General features: G+C 48.4%; 1 protein-coding gene across 1 annotated transcript in view; it reads right to left on the reverse strand.

The window, feature by feature from the left end:
• The window catches only part of LOC140391700 (beta-1,4-galactosyltransferase 3-like), a 101,112-nt gene that overhangs the window by 66,076 nt on the left and 9,605 nt on the right, over positions 1–25,431 (reverse strand). The window lies entirely within an intron of this gene.

Raw genomic sequence — 25,431 nt, forward strand, 5'->3', positions numbered from 1 at the left:
AAAACATCCTCAATTATAGCAGGACTATAATTCTCTTTACATTTAAAACGCAACAGGAGGAGAAAAATTGAGGTCCAAGGCCAAAGACCTATCTTGTTTAGGTCCTTTAAGAGATTACAGCAGAATAAGTTCAACTGTAAACTGAATTTTTTGGCAGCTTTTTAATTTATGTAGTGCTACTTTTATAGCTTACGAGGAAATTGGAGGAGTTGTACTGGAATACCATGCTGAACAAAACACTTTGAATATCGCAATCAAAACATTTTTATAGGTCAGGGAGCAGCTTGCCAGCAGAAATAAGCACCCCGACCTCTTGTAAGATCATATGCCACAATATCAAAACTGTGTCACAGAACTATGAGTTACGGGTTTGCAACCACAATCATACATCAAAAGAGAAAAACATCAAGCAGAGATTAAGTACTTCTTCACGAGTAGGAAGAACCACATTCCAATGAAAACCAGGTTTGACTGCTCTGCAGAAATGCACATCTATTTGTTTTCAATCTAGCAACAATAGTGCCTACAGGTCAAATATTTAAATGTTTCAGAAGCATTTTGGGATATCCTGGCAACATCAAAAATACTTTATAAATACAAATTAGAAGTTATATTTCTGAAAAGAGAGGCATGTTGAAGTTTTTCCATCTTGATCTCTTCAGAACAACTGCAAAAACCCCAAACGACCAAAACAATTTATAGTAACGGAGCAAAGGTTGCTGATTCGTTGGCAAGTCGACTCAGGTTGGCAGAGGCATTGTCATGAAGAAAGCAATAAGGACCAAAAGGTTCCCCAAGCCTCCGGGTAATTCAAAAATAGGCTTGAACATACCTTATTTGTTTGCATATAAAGTTGCCCCTGTATATAAACAGAATGGGTCCCTGCATATGAAGTGTAAATGGATCACATTAAGAACTCAAGTGATCATCTTAAATTGTTGTTAGTGCGGCTATATGAACACTCAGGATTATTCAACAAGTGCGATCAAATCACAATCTCATTTAACAGTAGCTGTTTTGCTTTGATTTTTCAAACTCTCTAACAGCTTTGTGGATGTACTTATGCCACAGGGACTGGAGCAGTTTAAGAAAGCAGCTTACCACCACCTTCTCATGGGCAATTAGGATGGACAATATATACTGGTCTAAACAGCGTAACACACATTCCAGGAATTAATTTTAAAAAGCACAGGCTGGCTGAGTACTGTCTCAACTTTGCCTATTATAAACAACCAGATATGCTGTTTAATTTAATCAGCCAATCATTGGGACATACGACCTTTGTGCTTAGCATTGCACTGGCACTGAAATTCATAAATTACATTGCTCAATTGTGTAGTAGGCAGACTAACACTATCTAGAATTGTCATCAGTTCTAAAAGACATTGAGGAGAAGGACATTTTGTTCATAACGGATTCTACAATATAGTACTATTTTGATGTCTCTCAGGACAAACTTCAGTTTAGAAAAATTTTCAATAAGTCATATTAGAACAATAAACATGGGAAAAAATGTTCTAAAAGAATCAAAAATGAATTTCTATATTCAGGACACAGGAGTTCTAAACAGTGGAACAGCCAGAGAGATCACAACATTTTGGAGCTAACATTGCAAAAACCTTTTGGAATGATAGAATCACTGACTGTTGTATGCACAAGCAACTCTAGATTTACATCTCGTCAAAAAGAAAGTGAAATTAAACTTCAGGAGGGCCACATGCATTCCATCATATCTACCTTTCCATGGATTTAGAAAGGAAAAGCAGGCACATAGCACACAGTGATTTTATTTCATTTTGTTTAATTTACTAAAGCAATTGTAATATTTGACAGAGTTAGTCATGGGAGCTGGTGGGCCTAATGCTGAGGACATACCTGACAATTATATCTGTGGGAAGTGTATCTAACTGCACATGCTGACTGAACAAAAGGATTGGTTTGAGGGGTAACTGGAGGTACTAAGAAGCAACAAAATGGCGGAAAGTGTCATAGATAGAAGCTATAGAGATGTGGTCACACCAAAGGTACACAAAGAAAGAGGGTGACAGCTAGACGGTGCAGGCAGTTGGTGCAGGAGTCCCCTGTGGCTGTGTCCCTCTCCAACAAGCATGCCCTTTTGGATACTGATGAGGGCAATGGCCCATCAGGTGACAGCAGCAGCAGTAGCCAGAGCAGTGGCACCATAGCTGGCCCTACTGTACAAAAGAGGGGGGCAAAGCATAATAGAGCAATATTAATTAGGGATTCCATAGTCAGAGGCACAGATAGGCACTTCTGTGGTCACGAAAGAGACTCCAGGATGGTGTATTGCATGGACTGGGGGGATAGGAGGCCTTGGGCGGGGCCACCATACTAGCTGGGCAGGCTAGTTAATGGGAATGCAGTGGGAGAGTTGTCAGGAGGCGTAGGGGAGGGGGATGGGGTTGTTGTTTTGCTCAGGAGATGGGGTGGGTTGCGACAAGGGTGTGGTTGCTGTGGTGCAGCTGGAAAGTGAGTGATTATGGTGGACATCCGAGGGTGGGCTGGGAGGGTCGCGTGACACAGGCCTGGGGCCGGCATAAGGTCATGTGTGTTCATGCACCCGAGGAGTTTGAAGGCGGAGATGGCCTTTTTACAAGCGACGCATTTAAAGATAGGGGATTAGGCGAGGTTGAGAAAAGGATAAGACCAAAGACAGAGAAGCAGAATTAGGCCACTCGGCCCATCGAGTCTGCTCCGCCATTCAATCATGGCTGATATTTTTCTCATTCCCAATCTTCTGCCTTCTCCCCATAACCCCTGATCCCCTTATTAATCAAGAACCTATCTATCTCTGTCTTAATGATTTGGCCTCCACAGCCTTCTGCGGCAGAGTTCCACAGATTCAGCACCCACTGGCTGAAGGAATTCCTCCCCATCTCTGTTTTAAAGGATCATCCCTTTAGTCTGAGATTGTGCCCTCTGGTTCTAGATTTCCCTACTAGTGGAAACATCCTCTCCACGTCCACTATCTAGGCCTCGCAGTATCCTGCAAGTTGCAATAAGGTCCCTCCCTCATCAACGAGTACAGGCCCAGAGTCCTCAACCGTTCCTCATATGACAAGTTCGTCATTCCAGGGGTCAATCTTGTGAACCTCCTCTGGACCCTTTGCAAGGCCAGCACATCCTTCCTTAGAGACAGGGCCCAAAACTGCGCACAATACTCCAAATGGGGTCTGACCAGAGCCTTATACAGCCTCAGAAGTACCTCCCAATGTCTTGTATTCTAGCCCTCTTGACATGAATGCTAACATTGCATTTGCCTTCTTAACTGCCGACTGAACCTGCACGTCAACCTTAAGAGAATCGTGAACAAGGACTCCCAAGTGCCTTTGTGCTTCTGATTTCCTAAGCATTTCCCCATTTAGAAAATAGTCTATGCCTCCATTCCTACGTCCAAAGTGCATAACCTCACATTTTTCCACATGTATTCCATCTGCCACTTCTTTGCCCACTTTACTCGGGACTGGGCATGAAGACGAGGGGGGGGGGGGTGGCGGTGTTAGTGACGAAGCGGGTGGCGTTCGAGGTGGGGAGCTTTGTGACAGATCTGGGGTGGGGGTGGGGTCATGGTGTTGAATGGGAAACTGGAGGGGATGCTGATCGTCCTGGTAAACGTTTATGCCCCAAATTGGGCTAATGTACATTTCATGAGATGGGTGCTGGGGGGGGGGGGGGGGGGGGGGCAGGGAGGTGGACCCGTGGAGGTTTGGGAGGCAGAGGGTGAAAGAATTTTCATATTTTCCCCATGTGAACTGGATGTATTCCCGGATTGACTTTTTTGTGGTGGACAGGGTCCTGTTGGCAGGGATGTTCTACTCAGAGTGTTCGCCGATTGTGGTCTCTGACAATGCGCTGCACCGGGTGGATGTGTGAGTGGATCGGGGGTGGGGGGGGCCAGCACTCGCACTGGAGGCTATTAGGGGGGCTGCAGAGGGCCAGAAGGGCAGTATATGAGTATGGTGAGAAGGCAAATAGGATGCTGGCCCACCAGCTGTGGAAGCAGGAGGCTGCGAGGGAGATTAGCAGAGTATAGGACTAGACGGGAAGGGTAATGTTGGACCCGGTGGGGGTTAACGGGGTGTTTGAGGCTTTTTATAGGAGATTGTATGAGTCGGATCCCCCACCGGGAGATAATGCAGTGGTTCCTGGATGAGTTGGGAGTTTCCCAGGGTGGACGAGGAGTTGGTGCAGAGATTGGTGGCCCCAATCAGGGTGAGAGAGGTGATGGAGAGTATGGGGACGATGCAGGCAGGGAAGGCCCTGGGCCCGGATGGGTTCCCGGTGGAGTTTTATAAAATGGAAGGGGGACGACTTGGGGCCATTACTGGTGAGGGAATACAATGAGGCTCGGGAGAGGGGGGTGAACTCCCCCCTAAACTATCACAGGCATCCACCACTTTGATATTGAAAAAGGACAAGGGTCTGGAGCAGTGTGGATCATACCATCGGATATCGCTCTTGAATTTAGATGGCAAGTTGCTGGTGAATTTGTTGGCTTCGCGAATTGAGGATTCCATCACAGATGTGATAGACGAGGACCAAACGGGGTTTTTGAAAGGGAGACAGTTGTTGGCAAATGTCAGGAGGCTGCTTAATGTGATTGTAATGCCTTCCGAGGGGCAGGAGGTGGAGGTGGTAGCGGCAATGGATGCGGAGAAGGCATTCAACTAGGTAGAGTGGGAATATTTGTGGGAAGTTTGGGTTCAAGCAGGGGTTTATGGACTTGGTCCAGTTGCTGTACAAGGCACTGATCGCAACTATGCGGATGAACCGGGTGAGCTGGGGATATTTCGGTCTACATTGTGGGACGAGGCAGGGGTGCCTGCTCCCCCCGTTGCTTTTTGCCTTGGTTATAGAGTCACTGGCAATGGTGCTTAGAGCGTTGAGGGATTGGAAAGGGATTGTGCCGGGGGGTTGGGGGGGCGGGGCGGGGGGGGGGGGGGCGCCGCAGACAACCTGCTGTTATATATTTTGGTCCCATTGGATAGCATTGGGGCATTATTGGATTTTGGAGGGCTTTGGTCAGTTCTCCAGGTACAAGTTGAATATGGGAAAGAGCGAGATAGTCCCGATTGACACAGGCTAGGCGCAGCTGCACAAGTTAAATTTGACTTGGTTAGTGGGGCAGATGAAGGGGGATTTTAAAAGATAGGATGTGCTGTCACTGTCATTGGCGGGACGGGTGCAGACAGTTAAGATGATGATGCTGCCAAAGTTCTTGTTTGTATTTCAGAACTCCCGATCTTTGTCCCGAAGTCGTTCTTTAAAAAAGGTTAACGCGCTGATCTCTGGGTTGGTCTGGGCGGGGAAGACCCTGTGGGTCAAAAGGAATTTTTGGGAGCGGGCGTGGGGTGGCTGGTGTTGCTGAATATAATGAACTATATACTAAATATAATACTACTGGGCGGCAAACATCGCCATGGTTAGGAAATGGGTAGCGGGGGAGGGGTCGGCATGGGGGCGGATGGAGGCGGCTTCTTGTCGGGGAACAAGCTTAAGTGCATTGTTAACAGCGCCTCTGCCTTTCTCGCCGGCCAGGTACTCTGTAAGCCCATTGTTAGTGTCAGCCTTGAGGGTGTGGGGCAGCATTTGGGACTCGAGGGTGCCTCAGTGTGGGCACCAATCTGTGATAATGATAGGTTTGCATCGGGTAGGGTGCATGCACAGTTTTGGGATTTGGATTTTTGTTTATTGTCATGTGTACCAAGGTACAGTGAAAAGTATTTTTCTGCGAGCAGCTCAACAGATCATTAAGTACATGAAAAGAAAAGGAAATAAAAGAAAATACATAATAGGGCAACACAAGGTACACAACTACGAAACAGAACACCCGGAGGCCTTGTTCATCGTGGGCGGGGACTTCAACAAGGCCAACCTCAAGAGTGTACTGCCAAAATTCCACCAGCACATCTCCTGTCCCACCAGGGACAACAACATTCTGAATGTTTTGGGAATGGTGGCAGACAGGGATTGGGCAATTTGGCGACGTGTTGGCATGGGGCAGTTTCACGAAATTGGAGGACCTGGAGGAAGAGCATGAGCTGCCCTGGGGAAATGGCTTCAGGAACCTGCAGGTTTGGGATTTTGTGAAGAGAGAGGTACCGTCCTTTCCTAGGTTACTGCATTTGAGGATGCAAGACAAGGTGCTGTCGAAGGAGGAGACAGGGGAGGGGAAGGTGTCGGAGGTCTACAATGAGCTGATGGGTTGGGAAGGGGCCCTGGTTGGGGGGTATAAAGCAGAAGTGGGAGGAGGAGCTGGATAGGGAGGTGGAGGTAAGGACATGGGCTGAGGCCCTGCGGACGGTGGATGCAACCTCATCATGTGCAAGGCTAAGCCTCATTCAGTCTAAAGTACTTCACAGGGCAAATATGACTGTAGCGCAGAGGGGTAGGTTTTTTGAGGGGGCAGAGGATAGGTGTGGGCGGTGCACGGGGAGGCGCGCGAAACATGTCCAAAGCTAAAGGGGGTCTGGCAGGGGTTTGCGGACATAATGAGGTGCTGGGGGTGAAGATCCAGAGGTAGCAATATTCAGGGTGTCAGAAGACCCAGTGTCCAGGGGGCGAGAGAGGCTGACGCTTTGGTCTTTGCCTCCTGATAGGCCGGAGACAGATCTCACTTCGATGGAGGGACTCGGATCCACCGAAAGCAGGGGTGTGGGTGAGCGACCTGGGTGATCAAGTTTATCCTGAAGGGGTCGGTTGATGGTTTTGCTCGGAAGTGGATGCGTTCATTGACTTCTTTAAAGAGGATTGAGGAATCAGCAAAAGGATAGCGGGGGGAGGGGAGAATGAGGGTGTTAAAATGGGGAAGGCAGGACGGGAGGCGGGGGGGGGAAGAGATAGTGGGTGCTGGTTATTTCTAACATTGTACAATTTGGGGCAGCACGGTGGCGAGTGGTTGCACTACTGCCGCAATCTGCCGAGGTCCCAGGTTCGATCCCGGCTCTGGGTCACTGTCCGTGTGGAGTTTGCACATTCTCCCCGTGTGTGCGTGGATTTCACCCTGACAACCCAAAGATGTGCGGGGTAGGTGGATTTGCCACGCTAAATTGCCTCTTAATTGGAACAAAGGAATTCGGCACTCTAAATTTTTATTTTTTTAATGTTGTACAATTTAATTCTTCTTCAGTTTGTTTTTTATGAAAGTGCCTGAATAAAATATATTTTTTTTAAATGAGGACTTTGCATCGGTATGGACCAAGGAGAGGGACATGACGGATGTTGCGGTTGGGGATGTGTGTGTGAATACTCTAGGACATGTCAGCATAATGAAGGAGGAAGTGGTGGATATCTTAAAATGCATGAAGATAGAAAAGTCCCCTGGGCCGGATGGGATACATACCAGGTTACTGTGGGTGGCAAGAGAGGAAATAGCTGGGGCCTTAACAGATACCTTAAATAATCTTTATTGGTGTCACGAGTAGGCTTACATTAACACTGTAATGAAGTTACTGTGAAAATCCCCTAGTCGCCACACTACGCCACCTGTTTGGGTACGCTGAGGGAGAATTCAGAATGTCCAATTCACCTAACAAGCACGTCTTTTGGGACTTGCGGGAGGAAATCAGAGCAACCGGAGGAAACCCACACAGACACGGGGAAAACATGCAGACTCAGCACAGAGTGACCCAAATGGAAATCAACCTGGGTCCCTGGCGCTGTGAAGCAACAGTGTTAACCACTGTGCATCATGTTTGACCACAGGTGAGATTCCAGAGGACTGCAGAACAGCCATTGTTATCCTTTTGTTTAAGAAGGGAAGCAGGGATAATCCAGGTAATTATAGGCTGGTGAGACTGATGTCAGTGGTGGGGAAGCTGTTGGGGAAGATACTGAGGGACAGGATTTATTCACATTTGGAAGCGAATGGACTTGTTAGTGATAGGCATCATGGTTATGTGCGGGGAAAGTCATATCTTACCTACTTGAGAGTTTTTTGAGGAGATGACAAAATTAATTGATGAGGGAAAGGCTGTGGATGTCGTCTACATGGACTTTAATAAGGCATTTGACAAGGACCCTCATGGCAGACTGGTGCAAAATGTAAAGTTGCATGGGATTCAGGGTGTGCTAGCTAGATGGATAAAGAAATAGTTTGGCAACAGAAGACAGAGTAACTGTGGAAGGGAGTTTTTCAGAATGGCAATCTGTAACTAGTGGTGTTCCACAGGGATCAGTGCTGGGACCACTGTTGCTTGTAATACATGCATAAATGATCTGGAGGAAAACTTAGATGGTCTGGTTAGCAAGTTTGTAGATGACACTAAGATAGGTGGAGTTGAAGATGATAATAATAATAATAATAATAATAATAATGGGACTGTCAGAGAATACAGATATATTGGAGAGTTCGGCAGAGAAATGGCAGATGGAGCTTAATTCCCCAAAATGCAAGGTAATCCATTTTGGAAGATTAAATTCAGGTATGAATTATACAGTGAATGACAGAACCTTTAGGAGCATTGACATACAGAGGGATCTGGGTGTTCATGTCCATAGTTCCATGAAAGTGGCAATGCAGGTGGATAAGGTTGTCAAGAAGACACACAGCATGCTTGCCTTCATCGGCTGGGCACCGAGTACAAGAGTTAGCAGGTCATGTTACAGTTGTATTAAATTTTAGTTAGGCCACATTTGGAATTTTACGTGCAGTTCTGGTCACCACACTACCAGAAGGACACAGATGTTACCAGAAGAGAGTGCAAAGAAGGTTTGCCAGGATGTTGCCTAGACTGGAGGGTGTTAGCTAGGAGGAGAGGTTGAATAAACTCTATTGTTTTCATTGGAATGACAGAGGCTGAGGGGAGACCTGATTGAGGTCTACAAAATTACAAGTAGTATGGACAGGATGAATAGTCAGAAGCTTTTTCCAAGGGTGGAAGATTCAATTACAAGGGGACACAGGTTCAAGGCGAGAGGTGGTTTTTCACACAGAGTGGTGGCTGCCTGGAACCCGTTACGAGTGGAGACAGGCACAATAGCAATGTTTAATGCATCTTAATAGACACATGAACGGGTGGCGAATAGAGAGATACAGATCATTTGGGCAATAAGTAGTAGGTCTGAATAAGGAATCTAGATCGGTGTTGACTTTGTGAGCAAAAGGGACTGTTCCTGTGCTGTAATGTTCTTAGTTCTGATTCTCCAGTGCCCAACTTGTGGCACCAAATTTGAATTTCACCCCAAGCAAACAATTTTTGAAACTGGAAGGTAAGTGTGTCCGCATACTGCAATATGTCTCCTTGCCCTGAAAAGCAAATGTGTTAAAACTGTGTAATTTGTTATTTAGAAGAGCTAGCAACAATGCCAGTAAAATAATTGTGCAATATAAATAACAATGCATCAATGCATTCAGTATTTGAATGCTTGTTTCAAATTAAATGTCAAATCTTGAACTGAATTCATTGATTTTCCTATTTGCACCACCATTGGTAAACCTACCATTGTAGGCAGGTCACACAGGTAACCCCATGAAACTGATCACATATTGTGAAATACATTTCTATTTCCACTTTAGTCTTCAGGAAATAAAAATTCTAGTATTTCTTTGGTTCCTAAAGGCTCTTCTGACTAATAGTACTAAGTACTCTTGAAACAAAGTAATACCCAAAATGTACATCGATACATAGAACATAGGATCAGGAGGCGGCTTTTTGGCCCTTCGAGCCTGCTTCGCCATTTATCACGATTATTGCTGATCATCCAACTCAATAGCCTAATCCTGCTTTCTCTCCATAACCTTTGATCCCATTTTGCCCCAAGTGCTATATCTAGCCATCTCTTGAATATAGTCAATGTTTTAGCATCAACTACACCCTGTGGTAATGAATTCCAGGGCTCACCACTCTTTGGGTGAAGAAATGTCTCCTCATCTCGGACCAAAATGGCTTATCCTGAATCTGCAGACTGTGACCCCTGGTTCTGGACACACCCACCATCGGGAACATCTTCCCTGTATCTACCCTGTCTAGTCCTGTCGGAATCTTGTCAGTCTCTGTGAGATCCCCCCTCATTCTTCTAAACTTCAGCGAGAACAATCCTAACCTAGTCAATCTCTCCTCATATGACAGTCCTGCCATCCCTGGAATCAGTCTGGTAAACCTTCACTGCACTCCCTCCAAGAACATCCTTCCTCAGAAAAGGAGACCAAAACTGCACACAATATTCTAGGTGTGGCCTCACCAAGGCCCTATATAATTGCAACAATACATCCCTGCTCCTGTACTCAAAACCTCCCGCAATGAAGGCCAACATACCATTAGCCTTCATTATCGCCTGCTGCACATACATGCTTACCTTCAGCGACACCGCGGTGCACAAGGACACCCAGGTTCCACTGCACACTCCCCGCTCCCAATTTACAACTGTTCAGATAGTAATCTGCCTTCCTGTTTTTGCTTCCAAAGTGAATAACCTCACTCTTATCCAAATTATACTGCATCGCTATTGATTTGCCCACTCACCCAGCCTGTCCAGATCATGCTATAGGATCTCTGCATCCTCGTCACAGTTCACCCTCCCACCCAACTTGATATCATCTGCAAACTTTGAGATGTTAAATTTTGTTCACTCATCCAAATCATTAATATATATTGTGAATAGCTGGGGTCTCAACACCGATCCCTGTAGCACCCCACTAATTACTGCCTGCCAATTTGAAAAGGACCTATTAGTTCCTACTTTTTGTTTCCTCTCAGCCAACCAGTTTTCTATCCACCTCAATACACTTCCCCCAATCCCACGCGCTTTAATCTTGCACAATAATCTCTTATGTGGGACTTTGTCAAATGCCTTCTGAAAATCCAAATATACCACATCGACTGGCTCCCCCTTGTCAACTGTACTAGTTACATCTTCAAAGAATTCCAGAAAATTTGTGAAGCATGATTTCCCCTTCATAAATCCATGTTGACTCGGACGGATCCTGCCACTGCTTTTTAAATGTTCTGCTATAAAGTCCTTGATAATGTAACTTCAGTTGCACCATTAACTGTTCAGTGAATCTGTAGCTGGTATAGATTATTGATGTATTGATTTATTTATGGCTTCAGGTACTAATTGAACGCATAGTTAAAGAGTGAAATTATTTTAAATGCCTGGATTGTGAAAATACAGTCATTGTTTCAGACAATAAATCACGATTGAACTCTCGTGCCTTATCTGTGGAAACTTAGACCATGTTTTAGTGAATATTTCATATAATGACTGGACTATTGTATTTCAGTGCATTTAGCAGTAAGAATGTATCAACAATTAGTTACAGCAAGTGGCGTGAGAACCCTATTATCACGAGGCTGCGTACGTAGACACTGAATTAACTTTGATAACCAGTCAATCTTAGTAATGGCCAATGTATGATTAATAAATCATCCTCTCAGTAACCAACATCTATTTTGAACAAACCAGGAGGTCTCAGCTGGGAATTAGAGACCAATGAGAGAAAATGAGGGATTACATCATAGATAAGGATTTGCTTAAAGTAAGAACTTGTGGCCAAGATCTTGTTTTTGAAATTCTGCCTTCCTGAATATTCGCTTATTTTAAAGTGATTTCTTTATGCTTTTATGTTTGATGCTTTTTTTGCCATGTATTGTTTGATACTGTGTTTCTAAGTTTTGATTTAGTTTGTATGCAAGTGTATTCAAGTGAATAATAACCAATGAAGTTGTATTTTCGACACCTCCAATCAACAGACAATTGTGTCTTATTAAAAATAAAAAAAATAAAAAAAATAAAAAATTATGTCTGATTAGAAGGTAAATCAAGAGTTAGACCATAAGACATAGGAGCGGAAGTAAAGCCATTTGCCCCATCGAGTCCACTCCACCATTCAATCATGGCTGATTTCAACTCCATTTACCCGCTCTCTCTCCATATCCCTTAATTCCTCGAGAAATAAAGAATTTATCAACTTCTGTCTTAAAGACACTCAACGTCCCGGCCTCCACCGCCCTCTGTGGCAATGAATTCCACAGACCCACCACTCTCTGGCTGAAGAAATTTCTCCTCATTTCTGTTCTAAAGTGACTCCCTTTTATTCTAAGGCTGTGCCCTCGGGTCCTAGTCTCCCCTGTTAATGGAAACAACTTCCCTACGTCCACCCTATCTAAGCCATTCATTATCTTGTAAGTTTCTATTAGATCTCCCCTCAACCTCCTAAACTCCAATGAATATAATCCCAGGATCCTCAGACGTTCATCGTATGTTAGGCCTACCATTCCTGGGATCATCCGTGTGAATCTCCGCTGGACCCGCTCCAGTGCCAGTTATGTCCTTCCTGAGGTGTGGGGCCCAAAATTGCTCACAGTACTCTAAAAGGGGCCTAACTAGTGCTTTATAAAGCTTCAGAAGTACATCCCTGCTTTTATATTCCAAGCCTCTTGAGATAAATGACAACATTGCATTTGCATTCTTAATTACGGACTCAACCTGCAAGTTTACCTTTAGAGAATCCTGGACTAGGACTCCCAAGTCCCTTTGCACTTCAGCATTATGAATTTTGTCACCGTTTAGAAACTAGTCTATGCCTCTATTCTTTTTTCCAAAGTGCAAGACCTCCCACGTTCAATTTCATCAGCCATTTCTTGGACCACTCTCCTAAACTGTCTAAATCTTTCTGCAGCCTCCCCACCTCCTCAATACTACCTGCCCCATCACCTATCTTTGTATCATCGGCAAACTTAGCCAGAATGCCCCAGTCCCGTCATCTAGATCGTTAATATATAAAGAGAACAGCTGTGGCCCCAACACTGAACCCTGCTGGACACCACTCGTCACCGGTTGCCATTCCGAAAAAGAACCTTTTATCCCAACTCTCTGCCTTCTGCCTGACAGCCAATCGTCAATCCATGTTAGTACCTTGCCTCGAATACCATGGGCCCTTATTTTACTCAGCAGTCTCCCGTGAGGCACCTTATCAAAGGCCTTTTGGAAGTCAAGATAGATAACATCCATTGGCTCTCCTTGATCTAACCTATTTGTTATCTCTTCAAAGAACTCTAACAGGTTTGTCAGGCAAGACCTCCCCATGCTGACTTGTCCTAATCCGACCCTGCACTTCCAAGAATTTAGAAATCACATCCTTAACGATGGATTCTAGAATCTTGCCAACAACCGAGGTTAGGCTAATTGGCCTATAATTTTCCATCTTTTTTCTTGTTCCCTTCTTGAACAGGGGGGTTACAACAGCGATTTTCCAATCCTCTGGGACTTTGCCGGACTCCAGTGACTTTTGAAAGATCACAACTAACGCCTTCCCTATTTCTTCAGCTATTTCCTTTAGAACTCTAGGATGTAGCCCATCTGGGCCCGGAGATTTATCAATTTTTAGACCTCTTAGTTTCTCTAGCACTTTCTCCTTTGTGATGGCTACCATATTCAACTCTGCCCCCTGACTCTCCGGAATTGTTGGGATATTACTCATGTCTTCTACTGTGAAGACTGACGCAAAGTACTTATTTAGTTCCTCAGCTATTTCCTAGTCTCCCATCACTAGATTGCCAGCGTCATTTTGGAGCGGCCCAATGTCTACATTTGCCTCCCGTTTGTTTTTTATGTATATAAAAGAAACTTTTACTATCATTCCTAATGTTACTGGCTAGCCTACCTTCATATTTGATCCTCTTTTCCTTATTTCTCTCTTTGTTATCCTCTGCTTGTTTTTGTAGCCTTCCCAATCTACTGACTTCCCACTACTCTTTGCCACATTATAGGCTTTCTCTTTTGCTTTGATGCATTCCCTGACTTCCTTCGTCAGCCATGGCTGCCTAATCCCCCCTCTGATAACCTTTCTTTTCTTTGGGATGAACCTCTGTACTGTGTCCTCAATTACTCCCAGAAACTCGCGCCATTGCTGTTCTACTGTCTTTCCCAGTCGATTTTCGTCAGTTCCTCCCTCATGCCCCTGTAGTTACCTTTATTTAACTAACACCTTTACACCTGATTCTACCTTCTTTCTTTCAAATTGCAGACTGAATTCTACCATATTGTGATCACTGCCTCCTAAGTGTTCCCTTACTTTAAGATCTGTTATCAAGTCTGGCTCATTACATAACACTTGGCCTGTTCCCTCGTGGGCTCCATCACAAGCTGTGCCAAAAAGCCCTCCTGTAAACATTCGATGAATTCCCTTTCTTTGGGTCCACTGGCAACATTATTTGCCCAGTCCACCTGCATATTGAAGTCCCCCATGATCACTGTGACCTTGCCTTTCTGACATGCCCTTTCTATTTTGTGGTGCATTTTGTGCCCCTGGTCCTGACCACTGCTAGGAGTCCTGTACATAACTCCCATTATGTTTATTTTGCCTTTGTGGTTCCTCAACTCTACCCACACAGACTCCACATCATCTGTCCCTATGTCGTTTAGTGCTATTGATTTAATTTCATTCCTAATTAACAAGGCAACCCCGCCCCCTCTGCCCACCTCTCTGTCTTTTCGACCACGTCTCTGTGATGCTTACCACATCATACCTGCCAGTCACAATCTGGGCCACAAGCTCATCTACCTTGTTCCGTACACTGCGCGCATTTAAATATAGCACCTTTAATTCTCTATTGACCGTCCCTTTTTGTTTTCTTAGTGTGTTGGACCTTGGTTTACTGAGCCTTTCCATACACTGTGTCATATTTTGTGAGATGGGGACTATCGTAACCTCTCCTGAGTTCTGTCTTTACGTGCTTTTTTGTATTCCTAAGCAGATACGCTTCCCACTGATTACTTCACCTCTTGATTCCCTGACTTTCCCTCCCCCCCCCCCCCCTGTAGCCACCTAAAATGGCTGATTCTCTATTAATTTGGCCAAAACCCGAGTTAAAATGGCCAACCGAAAAGGCTGATGAGAAAAGCAGGCAACATGACACAAACGGACAGCTGCAGGCAGAATATCATATTCGGCTCTGGGAAAGTCGGCCCAGATCGATACTCAAGACTATTAGCAGCTCATCAACCCAGACATCTGCAGTTTAATCGTCTATCCCCGGGAACAATTGCAACATATTAGTAATTGAATACCGGGCCAGACCTGTCGGCGCCTGCAGTGGCCGAAACAAAGGCAGGTGAACGACCACCCACCGATCGGGCAATCGCCTCGCAATTGGACGTATCGAACCCAGTGATTGGGAACAAGTCCAATCACTTGGGACTCAGGGTCAAGGGCCGCCCCGGGAGGCGGGAAGCCCCTGGGCCCTATAAAGTGAGGGGCCAAGTTCAGATCTCTCTCTCTCTCTCCCTTCTTCGCCTGCTCGAGACCTTCGCAAGAACATCACCCAGCAACTGTAAGTTTGAATCCAGCAATCGCTATCCGATAAAGACTCCTAGCCATCGACCTGTATCAGCCTTTTGAATCCCGCAGGCCAGATCCGGTTCGATAACCCATTCGTTTCCCTGACCTGGTGGGCTCTTCCTAAAGTTAAGTATTGGCCAGTAGTGATAGGTTTCTATATAGATAGTAGGATTATTGTGTAAACATTACTTGTTGTATATAATAAATGACCGTTAATTTCAATCTTACTAAGCGGTGTGCTGACTTATTAATCATAACTTGAGCTTGAACCACGTGGCGGTATCAGAAAGATACCTGGCGACTCGTGAGCAAAGGTGACATAATCAGAGCTAATAAACTAAGGCTAAAAAGAGCAACACCCCAATCTCTAGTTTAAAGTCCTATTGACCACCCTATTTACTCTTTTCGCCAGAACACTGGTCCCAGCTCTGTTCAGGTGGAGACCATCCCAACGGTATATGTCCGCCCTGTCCCAAAACTGATGCCAGTGTCCCAAGAAAAGGAACCCCTCTTTCCCACACCACTCTTTCAGCCACGTGTTAACTTCCCTTATTCTTGCCTCACTATGCCAATTTGCACGTGGCTCGGGCAGTAATCCGGAGATTATGACCCTTGAGGACCTGTTTTTTTATTTGAATCCTAGCTCTTTATAATCTCTAAACAGGTCCTCTTTCCTAGACTTGCATATGTTGTTGGTACCGACATGGACCACAACAACTGGATCCTCCCCCTCCCTCTCCAGTATCCTTTCAAGCCGGTCAGAGGTGTCCCGCACCCTAGCACCGGGCAGGCAACATACCATGCGGGACTCTTTATCCTGCTCACAAAGGATACTATCTATCCCCCTGATAATAGAATCCCCTACAACTACAACTTGCCTATTTATTCCCTCCCCTTGAATGGCCTGCTGAACCATGGTGCCTTGGTCAGCTGACTCATTCTTCCTGCAGCCCTGTTCGCCATCCACACAGGGAGCAAGTGCCTCGTACCTGTTGGACAGGGTCAAGGGCTGAGGCTCCTGAGTTCCTGACCGCTGGTTCCTGTTACCTAGTTCCTACAGTATCCAGAAAAACCTAGATAAACTGCAGTTTTGGTTAGAAAATAATGATGGAGCCCACTCCCTACGACAACTGCTATGTATTATTTTGGCATATATCATATGCACGAATCTCGTTCAACAAAGTCTTATCGGATTAAGTCAGGCCGGTTAGAAGCTTTTAAAAAAAAAAAATCACTTAAATTTGTCACGTTCCCATTAATAATGACCATTAGCTGCAGAAACTTGCATTATCAGGAGCCCCTAGGCACCAATCTGCTACTTAATCATTATGAAAGCAATTAAACAATTCCCCAATACTAACAATACAAGTAGCAAAGCAAACTTCAATGGAAATTAGTGGGATGCATAACCAAGTAGGGATTTTGACTTTCTACAAATAAAGGAATCAAGGGCCACATTCTTTCAAAATGAATTGGAGAATATTAATCTTCTCTTTTAAATCTAAGTAAAGTAATGACAAAAGTAAATTAGAAGATTACGGTTTGTTCCAGAATCTAATCAGTAAGCGAATGAATACAGCTTGAGGCAAGTTTCAGACACGCAAGGAAAAATTAGTTCAATCTTGTTTCAAAACAATATGCATTTCTATAATACTAATTTTATAGCAACTTCTAAAGTCACTTTTTAAAAAATATTTGTATTCTCCTTTTTCACATTTTCTTCCAAATTTACACACACCAACAAAGAATAAGCAGTAACAAATACAATGTCAATCCCCTTGTCAACAACAATTGCATCCTCCCACCAAACCCCCAAACATTAGCCCGCATGGTAACAGAAACAAAAAACAAAGGCGGCACGTGGCACAGTGGTTAGCATTGCTGCCTACGGCGCTGAGGACCCAGATTCGAATCCCAGCCCTGGGTCACTGTCCGTGTGGAGTTTGCACATTCTCCCTGTGTCTGCATGGGTTTCAACTCCGCAATCCAAAGATGTGCAGGTAGGTGGATTGGATATGCTAAATTGCCCCTTAATTGGAAAAAAAATAATTGGGTCCTCTAAATTGAACAAAAAACAAAAAGGAATCAGGAATCACCCAGTCACCATTAACATACACGGTCCTCTCCCCCTACCTTCCTAACACCCGCCCCTAATGTTCGATGTAATCCAATTCTTGAAAGTGCATAAGTCCCATGAATTGCAGAACCCCACCATCCTTCCTCTCAGTTCAAACTTAACCTTCTCAAGAGTCAAGAATTCCAACAGGTCCCCCCGCCACGCCAGGGCACAGGGCGGAGAGGTTGCTCTCCAATCCATCAGGATCCGCCTTCGGGCGATCAACGAGGTGAAGGCTACAACATCTGCCTCCACACCGTTTGCAACAACGGCTCATTCGATAACCCAAATATGGCCTCCCGAGGGCCCGGGCCCAGTTTCACGGGCACCACTTTAGACATTACCCTAAAAACCTCCTTCCAGTAATCCTCCAGCTTTGGACAGGACCAAAACATATGAACATGGTTTGCGCCCCCCCCACCCCCCCGCAACGTTGACACACATCTTTTATCCCCTCAAAGAGCTGGCTCATCCTCGCCCTTGTGAAGTGCGCACTAAATGCCACCTTCAGCTGTATCTGCCCCAACCTCACATACCTTTGTGTCCACATTTTAAAGCGTTCACGCTCCGGAGAACCCCTCCTCCATACCCTCTCCCAACTCTACCTCCCACTTTGCTTTGATCCCTTTCAGCGGTGCCTTCTCCTCTTCCAAAATAGCCCCGTAAACCGCTGACACTACCCCCTTCTCCAGTCCCCAGTCGTTAGCGCGTTCTCCAGCAATGTGGAGGCCGCCTCCACCGGGAAGCTCTTCATCTCCTTCTTGGCAAAGTCTCGAACCTACATATATCTCAACATTTCCCCTGCTCCAGTCCTTCGTTCCCAGCTCCCTCAATCCTGCAAACCGACCCACAAGAAACAAATCTTTTAGCGTTCTAATTCCCTTCTCCTCCTATCTCCGAAAATTTTCATCCCATTTCCCTGGCTCAAATCTGTGGTTCCCCGAATCGGCATTTCCCTTGACTCTGCCCCTAACCCAAAGTGTTGGCGAAACTACCTCCAAATTCTCAACAAAGCTATTATTACCGGACTCCCTGAGTATTTCCCCGAGGCCATCAGGAGCAGCGCTGATGCTAGCACCTTCAGTCCCGACTCCCTACACAAACTCTCCTCAATTCTGACCACTGGGAATCAACCCTTCTGACCCAGCTCCGCACCTTCTCCACATTCGCTGCCCAGTAATAATACATCAAGTTCAGAAGACCCAAACCCCTTGCCTGCCTTCCCCTCTGTAGCAGCACCTTTCTACCTCTGGCCACCTTCCCTCCCCATATGAATGAGGTAATCATTCCTTCAATCTCTCTAAAAAATGCCTTTGGCTAGAAAATTGGCAGGCATTGGAAAATAAACAGAAATCGCGGCAACACGTTCATCTTAACCGCCTGCACCCGACCCGCCAGTGACAGAGGGAGACCATCTCACCTTGCCAGGTCATTGTTCACCCTCCCCACAAAACTAGAAATTTTGTACCTATGGAGTCTCCCCCCCCCCCCCGCCCCACCCAATCCCGAGCAACCTGCACCCCCAGATATCTAAAGTGAGTCCCTGCCCTACGGAATGGCAGCCCCCCCCCACCCCTGCCTCCCATACCTGGTCGAGACACCTCAAAATATTCACTCTTGATTTGTACCCTGAGAAATACCCAAAACACCAAAAGCAGCTCCAATATTCCCCCTACTGACACACTCTGTTCCGACATGTATAACAGCAAGTTATCGGCATACAAGGACACCCTATGTTCTACCCCTCCCCCCGCACTATCCCTTTCCATACCCATACCCCCGAACTTCTTTACGCAATGGCCAACAGCTCAATCGCGAGTGCAAACAGTGGGGACATAGGACATCCCTGCCTAGTCCCACGATGGAGAGAATAGTATCTCGAGCTGATGTCATTTGTGTGGACACTTGCCTCGGCTCCTTATACAGTCGCTTTACCCAGTGCACAAATCGTGGTCCAATCCCAAACCGCTCCAGAACCGCCATCAAGTTCCTCCATTTTACCCGGTCAAACGCTTTCTCGGCATCCAATGCCATAACCACCTCTGTTTCCTTCCCCTCTGCCGGTGCCATAACCACGTTCAATACCCTCCTAAATGTTCAAAAAGAGCTGCCTCCCTTTCACAAACCCAGTCTGATCTTCACCTATCACCTTTGGGAGGCACGCCTCCAGCCTACCTGCCAGTAACTTTGCATCCACATTTAAAAGTAATATGGGCCTATACGACCCACACTCTGTTGGATCCTTATCTTCTTTTTTTTTTTCGAATTATTTTTATTTTTATTAGGGTTTTCTCAGAATATCAACAACAGAATGGAAAAGAAACCCAATAAAATTAAATACAGAACAAATTAAAACAACCCCCGTGCCCCCCTCCCCCGATACATAAATAATTAACACCCCGAGTTTAACACAACATAGAAAATATATACACCCCCTCAGATCCCCCAGGGTAAATAAACAAAAATAAAATTGAACACCCCTCCCCTCTCCCCGGGTTGCTGCTGACCATTGTCTACCGTTCTGCCAGGAAGTCCAAGAACGATTGCCACCGCCTAAAGAACCCTTGTACCGATCCCCTCAAGGTGAATTTCACCCTCTCCAATTTAATAAACCCCGCCATATCATTGATCCAGGATTCCACGCTTGGGGGCCTCGTATCCCTCCACTGAAGAAGAATCCTTCGCCGGGCTACCATGGACGACGCAAAGGCCAGAATACCGGCCTCTTTCTCCTCCTGCACTCCCGGCTCCCCTGCAACCCCAAATTTTGCGAGCCCACAGCCCGGTTTGACCCTGGATCCTACCACCCTCTACACCGTCCTTGCTACGCCCTTCCAAAATTCCTCCAGCGCTGGGCATCTCCAGACCATCTGGGTGTGATTTGCTGGGCTCCCGGAGCACCGAACACACCTGTCCTTTCCCCCAAAGAACCGGCTCATCCTTGTCCCGGTGATGTGTGCCCTGTGCAATACCTTAAACTGTATGAGGCTGAGCCTCGCACACGAAGAGGAAGAGTTCACCCTCCCTAGGGCATCTGCCCACGTCCCCTCTTCGATCTCCTCTCCCAACTCCTCCTCCCACTTACTTTTCAATTCCACCACCGAGGCCTCCTCCTCCTCCTGCATCACCTGGTAAGTTTCCGAGATCTTCCCCACTCCAACCAACCACCCCACCGAGAGCACCCTATCCTGTACTGTGCATGGCAACAGCCGCGGGAATTCCACCACTTGCCATCTGGCAAACGCCCTTGCCTGTAAATATCTGAAGGCATTCCCCGGGGGGAGCCCATACTTCTCCTCCAATTCACCCAGGCTCGCGAACTTCCCGTCCACAAACAGGTCCCCCAACCTTCTTATCCCTGCCCTGTACCACCCCGGAAACCCTCCATCTATTCTCCCTGGGACAAACCGGTGGTTCCCCCATATTGGGGTCCACACTGAGGCCCCAACTTCCCCCCCTATGCCACCTCCACTGCCCCCAGATTTTGAGGGTAGCCGCCACCACCAGGCTCGTGGTACACCTCATTGGAGGGAACGGCAGCGGCACCGTTGCCAGCGCCTCCAGACTCGTACCCTCACAAGACGCCGTCTCCAGCCTCTTCCATGCAGCCCCCTCCCCCTCCATTATCCACTTACGCACCATTGCCGTATTGGCGGCCCAGTAGTACCCACAGAGATTGGACAGCGCCAGCCCCTCCCCCCCTCCCCCCATCCCTACTCCGCTCCAGGCACACCCTTCTCACCCTCGGAGTCACTCGTGCCCACACAAACCCCGTTATGCTCCTGTTGACCCGCCGAAAGAAGGCCCTCGAGATAAAAATGGGGAGGCACTGGAACAGGAACAAAAACCTTGGGAGCACCGTCATCTTGACTGACTCCACCCTACCCGCCAGGGACAGCAGCAGCTCTTGAACTCCTCCTCCATTTGCTCCACTAGCATGGTGAAATTAAGTCTATGCAGGGCCCCCCAGCTCCTGGCCAGCTGGACCCCCAAGTACCTGAAGCTCCTCTCCACCTTTTTAGTGGGAGCTCGCCAATCCCCCTCTCCTGGTCCCCTGGGTGAACCACGAACAACTCGCTCTTCCCCATGATGAGCTTGTACCCTGAGAAATCCCCGAACACCCTGAGGATCCTCATTACCTCCGGCATTCCCCCCACCGGGTCCGCCACATACAGCAGCAAGTCGTCTGCATAGAGCGACACCCTATGCTCCTCCCCGCCCCGCACCAACCCCCTCCAGTTCCTCGACTCCCTCAGTGCCATAGCCAGGGGTTCAATCGCCAGCGCGAAGAGCAGGGGGGACAGGGGACACCCTGCCTCATCCCTCGATGCAACCGAAAGTACTCAGACCTCCTCTTGTTCGTGGCCACACTCGCCATCGGGACCTCGTACAACAACCTAACCCACCTAACAAACCCCTCCCCAAACCAGAACCTCTTCAGCACCTCCCACAAGTACCCACACTCTACCCTATCGAAAGCCTTCTCAGCGTCCATCGCCGCCACTATCTCCCCCTCCCTCTCCGGCATCAGAATCACGTTCAGGAGCCTCCGCACATGCGCTTTCAACTGCCTCCCCTTCACGAATCCCGTCTGGTCTTTGTGGATCACCTGTGGCACCCAATCCTCAGTCCTCGTGGCTACGACCTTCGCCAGCACCTTGGCACCAGGCGAAATCGGCCTGTAAGACCCACACTGCAGGGATCCTTGTCCCGCTTTAAGGTCAAGATCAGTGCCCGGGACACCGTCGGGGGCAAAGCCCACCCTCCCTTGCCTCATTGAAGGTCCTAACCACCAACGAGCCCAACAGGTCCACATATTTCTTGTAGAATTCGACTGGGAAACCGTCCGGCCCCAGTGCCTTCCCCGCCTGCATGCTCCCTATCCCTTTGGCCAGCTCATCCAGCCCAATCGGGGCCCCCAATCCTGCTACTAGTCCCTCCTCCACCATCAGAAACCTCACTTGGTCCAGAAAGCGGTCCATCCCTCCCTCCTCCCGTGAGGGCTCGGACCGATACAATTCCTCATAAAAGTGCCTGAAGACCCCATGATGTCAACCCCACTCCGTACCACACTCCCTCCCGTCCTTAACTCCCCCGATCTCCCTAGCTGCATCCCGCTTCTGAAGCTGATGCGCCAGCATCCGGCTTGCCTTTTCCCCATACTCATAAATCGCCCCTTGGGCCTTCCTCCACTGCAGCTCCGCCTTCCTGGTGGTCAACAGATCGAATTCAGCCTGGAGGCTACGCCTCTTCCTCAGCAGTGCCTCCTCCAGCGCCTCTGCATACCTCCGGTCTACCCTCACCACCTTCTCCACCAGCCTCTCCCTCTGCTCTCTCCTCTCCTTGTGGGCCCTAAAGGAAATCAGCTCTCCCTAACCACCGCCTTCAGCACCTCCCATACCATCCCCACTCGGACCTCCCCGTTATCATTGGCCTCCAGGTATCTCTCTATGCTTCCTTGGACCCGCTCACTCACCTCCTCGTCCGCCAACAACCCCACCTTCAAGCGCCACAACGGACGCTGGTCCCTCTCCTCCCCCAGCTCTAGGTCTACCCAATTCGGGGCATGATCCGAAATGGCTATCGCCGAGTACTCGGTATCCTCTCGCAGTGGAGAAAGGCCCAGGGGGCGATTTATGAATATGGGGAAAAGGCAAGTCGGATGCTAGCGCATCAGTTTCGGAAGCAGGATGCAGCTAGGGAGATTGGGGAAATTAAGGATAGGTGGTGCTGGTCAATGTGTACGCCCCGAACTGGGACGATGCGGGTTTTTTGCGGCGCATGTTGGGTCAGATCCCGGACTTGGAAGTGGGGGGCCTAATGGGGGGGGGGGGGGGGGGGGAAAGAGTGGGGTGCGGAGTGGGGTTGGCATCAATGGGGTCTTCAGGGACTTCTTAAGAGGAACTGTATCAGTCCGAGCCCCCACTGGAGGAGGGAATGATGGGCCGCTTTCTGGACCAACCGAAGTTCCCGAAGGTGGAGGAGGGACTGGTGGCAGGATTAGGGGCCCTGAATGGGTTGGAGGAGCTGGTCAAAGGGATAGGGAGCATGCAGGCGGGGAAGGTACCGGGGCCAGGGCGGTTTCCCGGTCGAAATTTACAAAGAATATGTGGACCAGTTGGGCCCGTTGCTGGTTAGGTTAGGACCTTCAATGAGGCAAGGGAAGGGGGGGCCCCCGACGATGTCCCGGGCACTGATCTCCTTGATCCTGAAGTGGGACAAGGATCCCCTGCAGTGTGGGTCTTACAGGCCGATTTCATTGTTAAATGTAGATGCCAAGGTGCTGGCGAAGGTCTTAGCCACGAGAATTGAGGATTGTGTGCCGCAGGTCATCCACGAAGACCAGACGGGGTTCGTGAAGGGGAGGCAGTTGAATGCGAATGTGCGGAGGCTCCTGAACGTTATTATGCCGGCGAGGGAGGGGGAGGCGGAGATAGTGGTGGCGATGGACGCTGAGAAGGCCTTCAGTAGGGTAGAGTGGGGGTACTTGTGGGAGGTGCTGAAGAGGTTCGGGTTTGGGAAGGGGTTCGTCAGGTGGGTTAGGCTGTTGTACGGGGTCCCAATGGCGAGTGTGGCCACGAACAAGAGGAGGTCTGAGTATTTCGGTTGCATCGAGGGACGAGGCAGGGGTGTCCCCTGTCCTCCCTGTTCTTCGCGCTGGCGATTGAACCCCTGGCTATGGCACTGAGGGAGTCGAGGAACTGGAGGGGGCTGGTGCGGGGTGGGGAGGAGCATAGGGTGTCCGTCTATGCGGACGACTTGCTGCTATATGTGGCGGACCCGGTGGGGGGGAAGGCCGGAGGTAATAAGGATCTTCAGGGAGTTCGGGTATTTCTCAGGGTACAAGCTCAACATGGGGAAGAGAGAGTTGTTTGTGGTTCACCCAGGGGACCAGGAGGGGGGGATTGGCTAACTCCCACTAAAAAGGGCGGAGAGGAGCTTCAGGTATTTGGGGGACCAGGTGGCCAAGAGCTGGGGGCCCCTGCATAGACTTAATTTCACGAGGCTGGTGGAGCAAATGGAGGAATTTAAGAGATGGGACGGTGCAGTCAGTCAAGATGACGGTGCTCCCAAGGTTTTTGTTCCTGTTCCAGTGCCTCCCCATTCTTATCCCGAAGGCCTTCTTTAGGCGGGTCCAACACAAGAGCATAATGGGGTTTGTGTGGGCACGAGGGACTCCGAGGGTGAGAAGGGTGTTCCTGGAGCGGAGTAGGGATGGTGGGGGGGGGGGGGGACTGGAGCTGACCAACCTCTGTGGGTACTACTGGGCCGCCAATGCGGCGATGGTGCGCAAGTGGGTGATGGAGGGGGCGGCATGGAAGAGGCTGGAGATGGCATCTTGTGAGGGTACGAGTCTGGAGACACTGGCAATGGCGCCGCTGCCGCTCCCTCCAATGAGGTATACCACGAGCCCGGTGGTGGCGGCTGCCCTCAAAATTTGGGGGCAATGGAGGCGGCACGGGGGGAAGTGGGGGCCTCGGTGTGGACCCCGATACGGGGGAACCACCGGTTTGTCCCAGGGAGAATAGATGGAGGGTTTCCGGGGTGGTACAGGGCAGGGATAAGAAGGTTGGGGGACCTGTTTGTGGATGGGAAGTTGGCGAGCCTGGGTGAGCTGGAGGAGAAGTACGGGCTCCCCCCAGGAAACGCCTTTAGGTACCTACAGGTAAGGGCGTTTGCCAGGCGGCAAGTGGTGGAATTCCCGCTGCTGCCGCCACGTACGGTACAGGACAGGGTGCTCTCGGGGGCGTGGGTTGGGGAGGGGAAGATCTCGGCAACATTCCAAGTGATGCAGGAGGAGGAGGAGGAGGCCTCGATGTAGGTGCTGAAAGGTAAGTGGGAGGAGGAGTTGGGGGAGGGGATCGAGGAGGGGACGTGGGCAGATGCCCTAGGGAGGGTGAACTCTTCCTCTTCGTGTGCGAGGCTCAGCCTCATGCAGTTTAAGGTGCTGCACAGGGCACACATGACTGGGACAAGGATGAGCCGTTTTTTGGGGGGTGAGGACAGGTGT

Source organism: Scyliorhinus torazame, chromosome 15, assembly GCF_047496885.1.
Source record: "Scyliorhinus torazame isolate Kashiwa2021f chromosome 15, sScyTor2.1, whole genome shotgun sequence".
NCBI classification, from domain to species: Eukaryota; Metazoa; Chordata; class Chondrichthyes; order Carcharhiniformes; family Scyliorhinidae; genus Scyliorhinus; species Scyliorhinus torazame.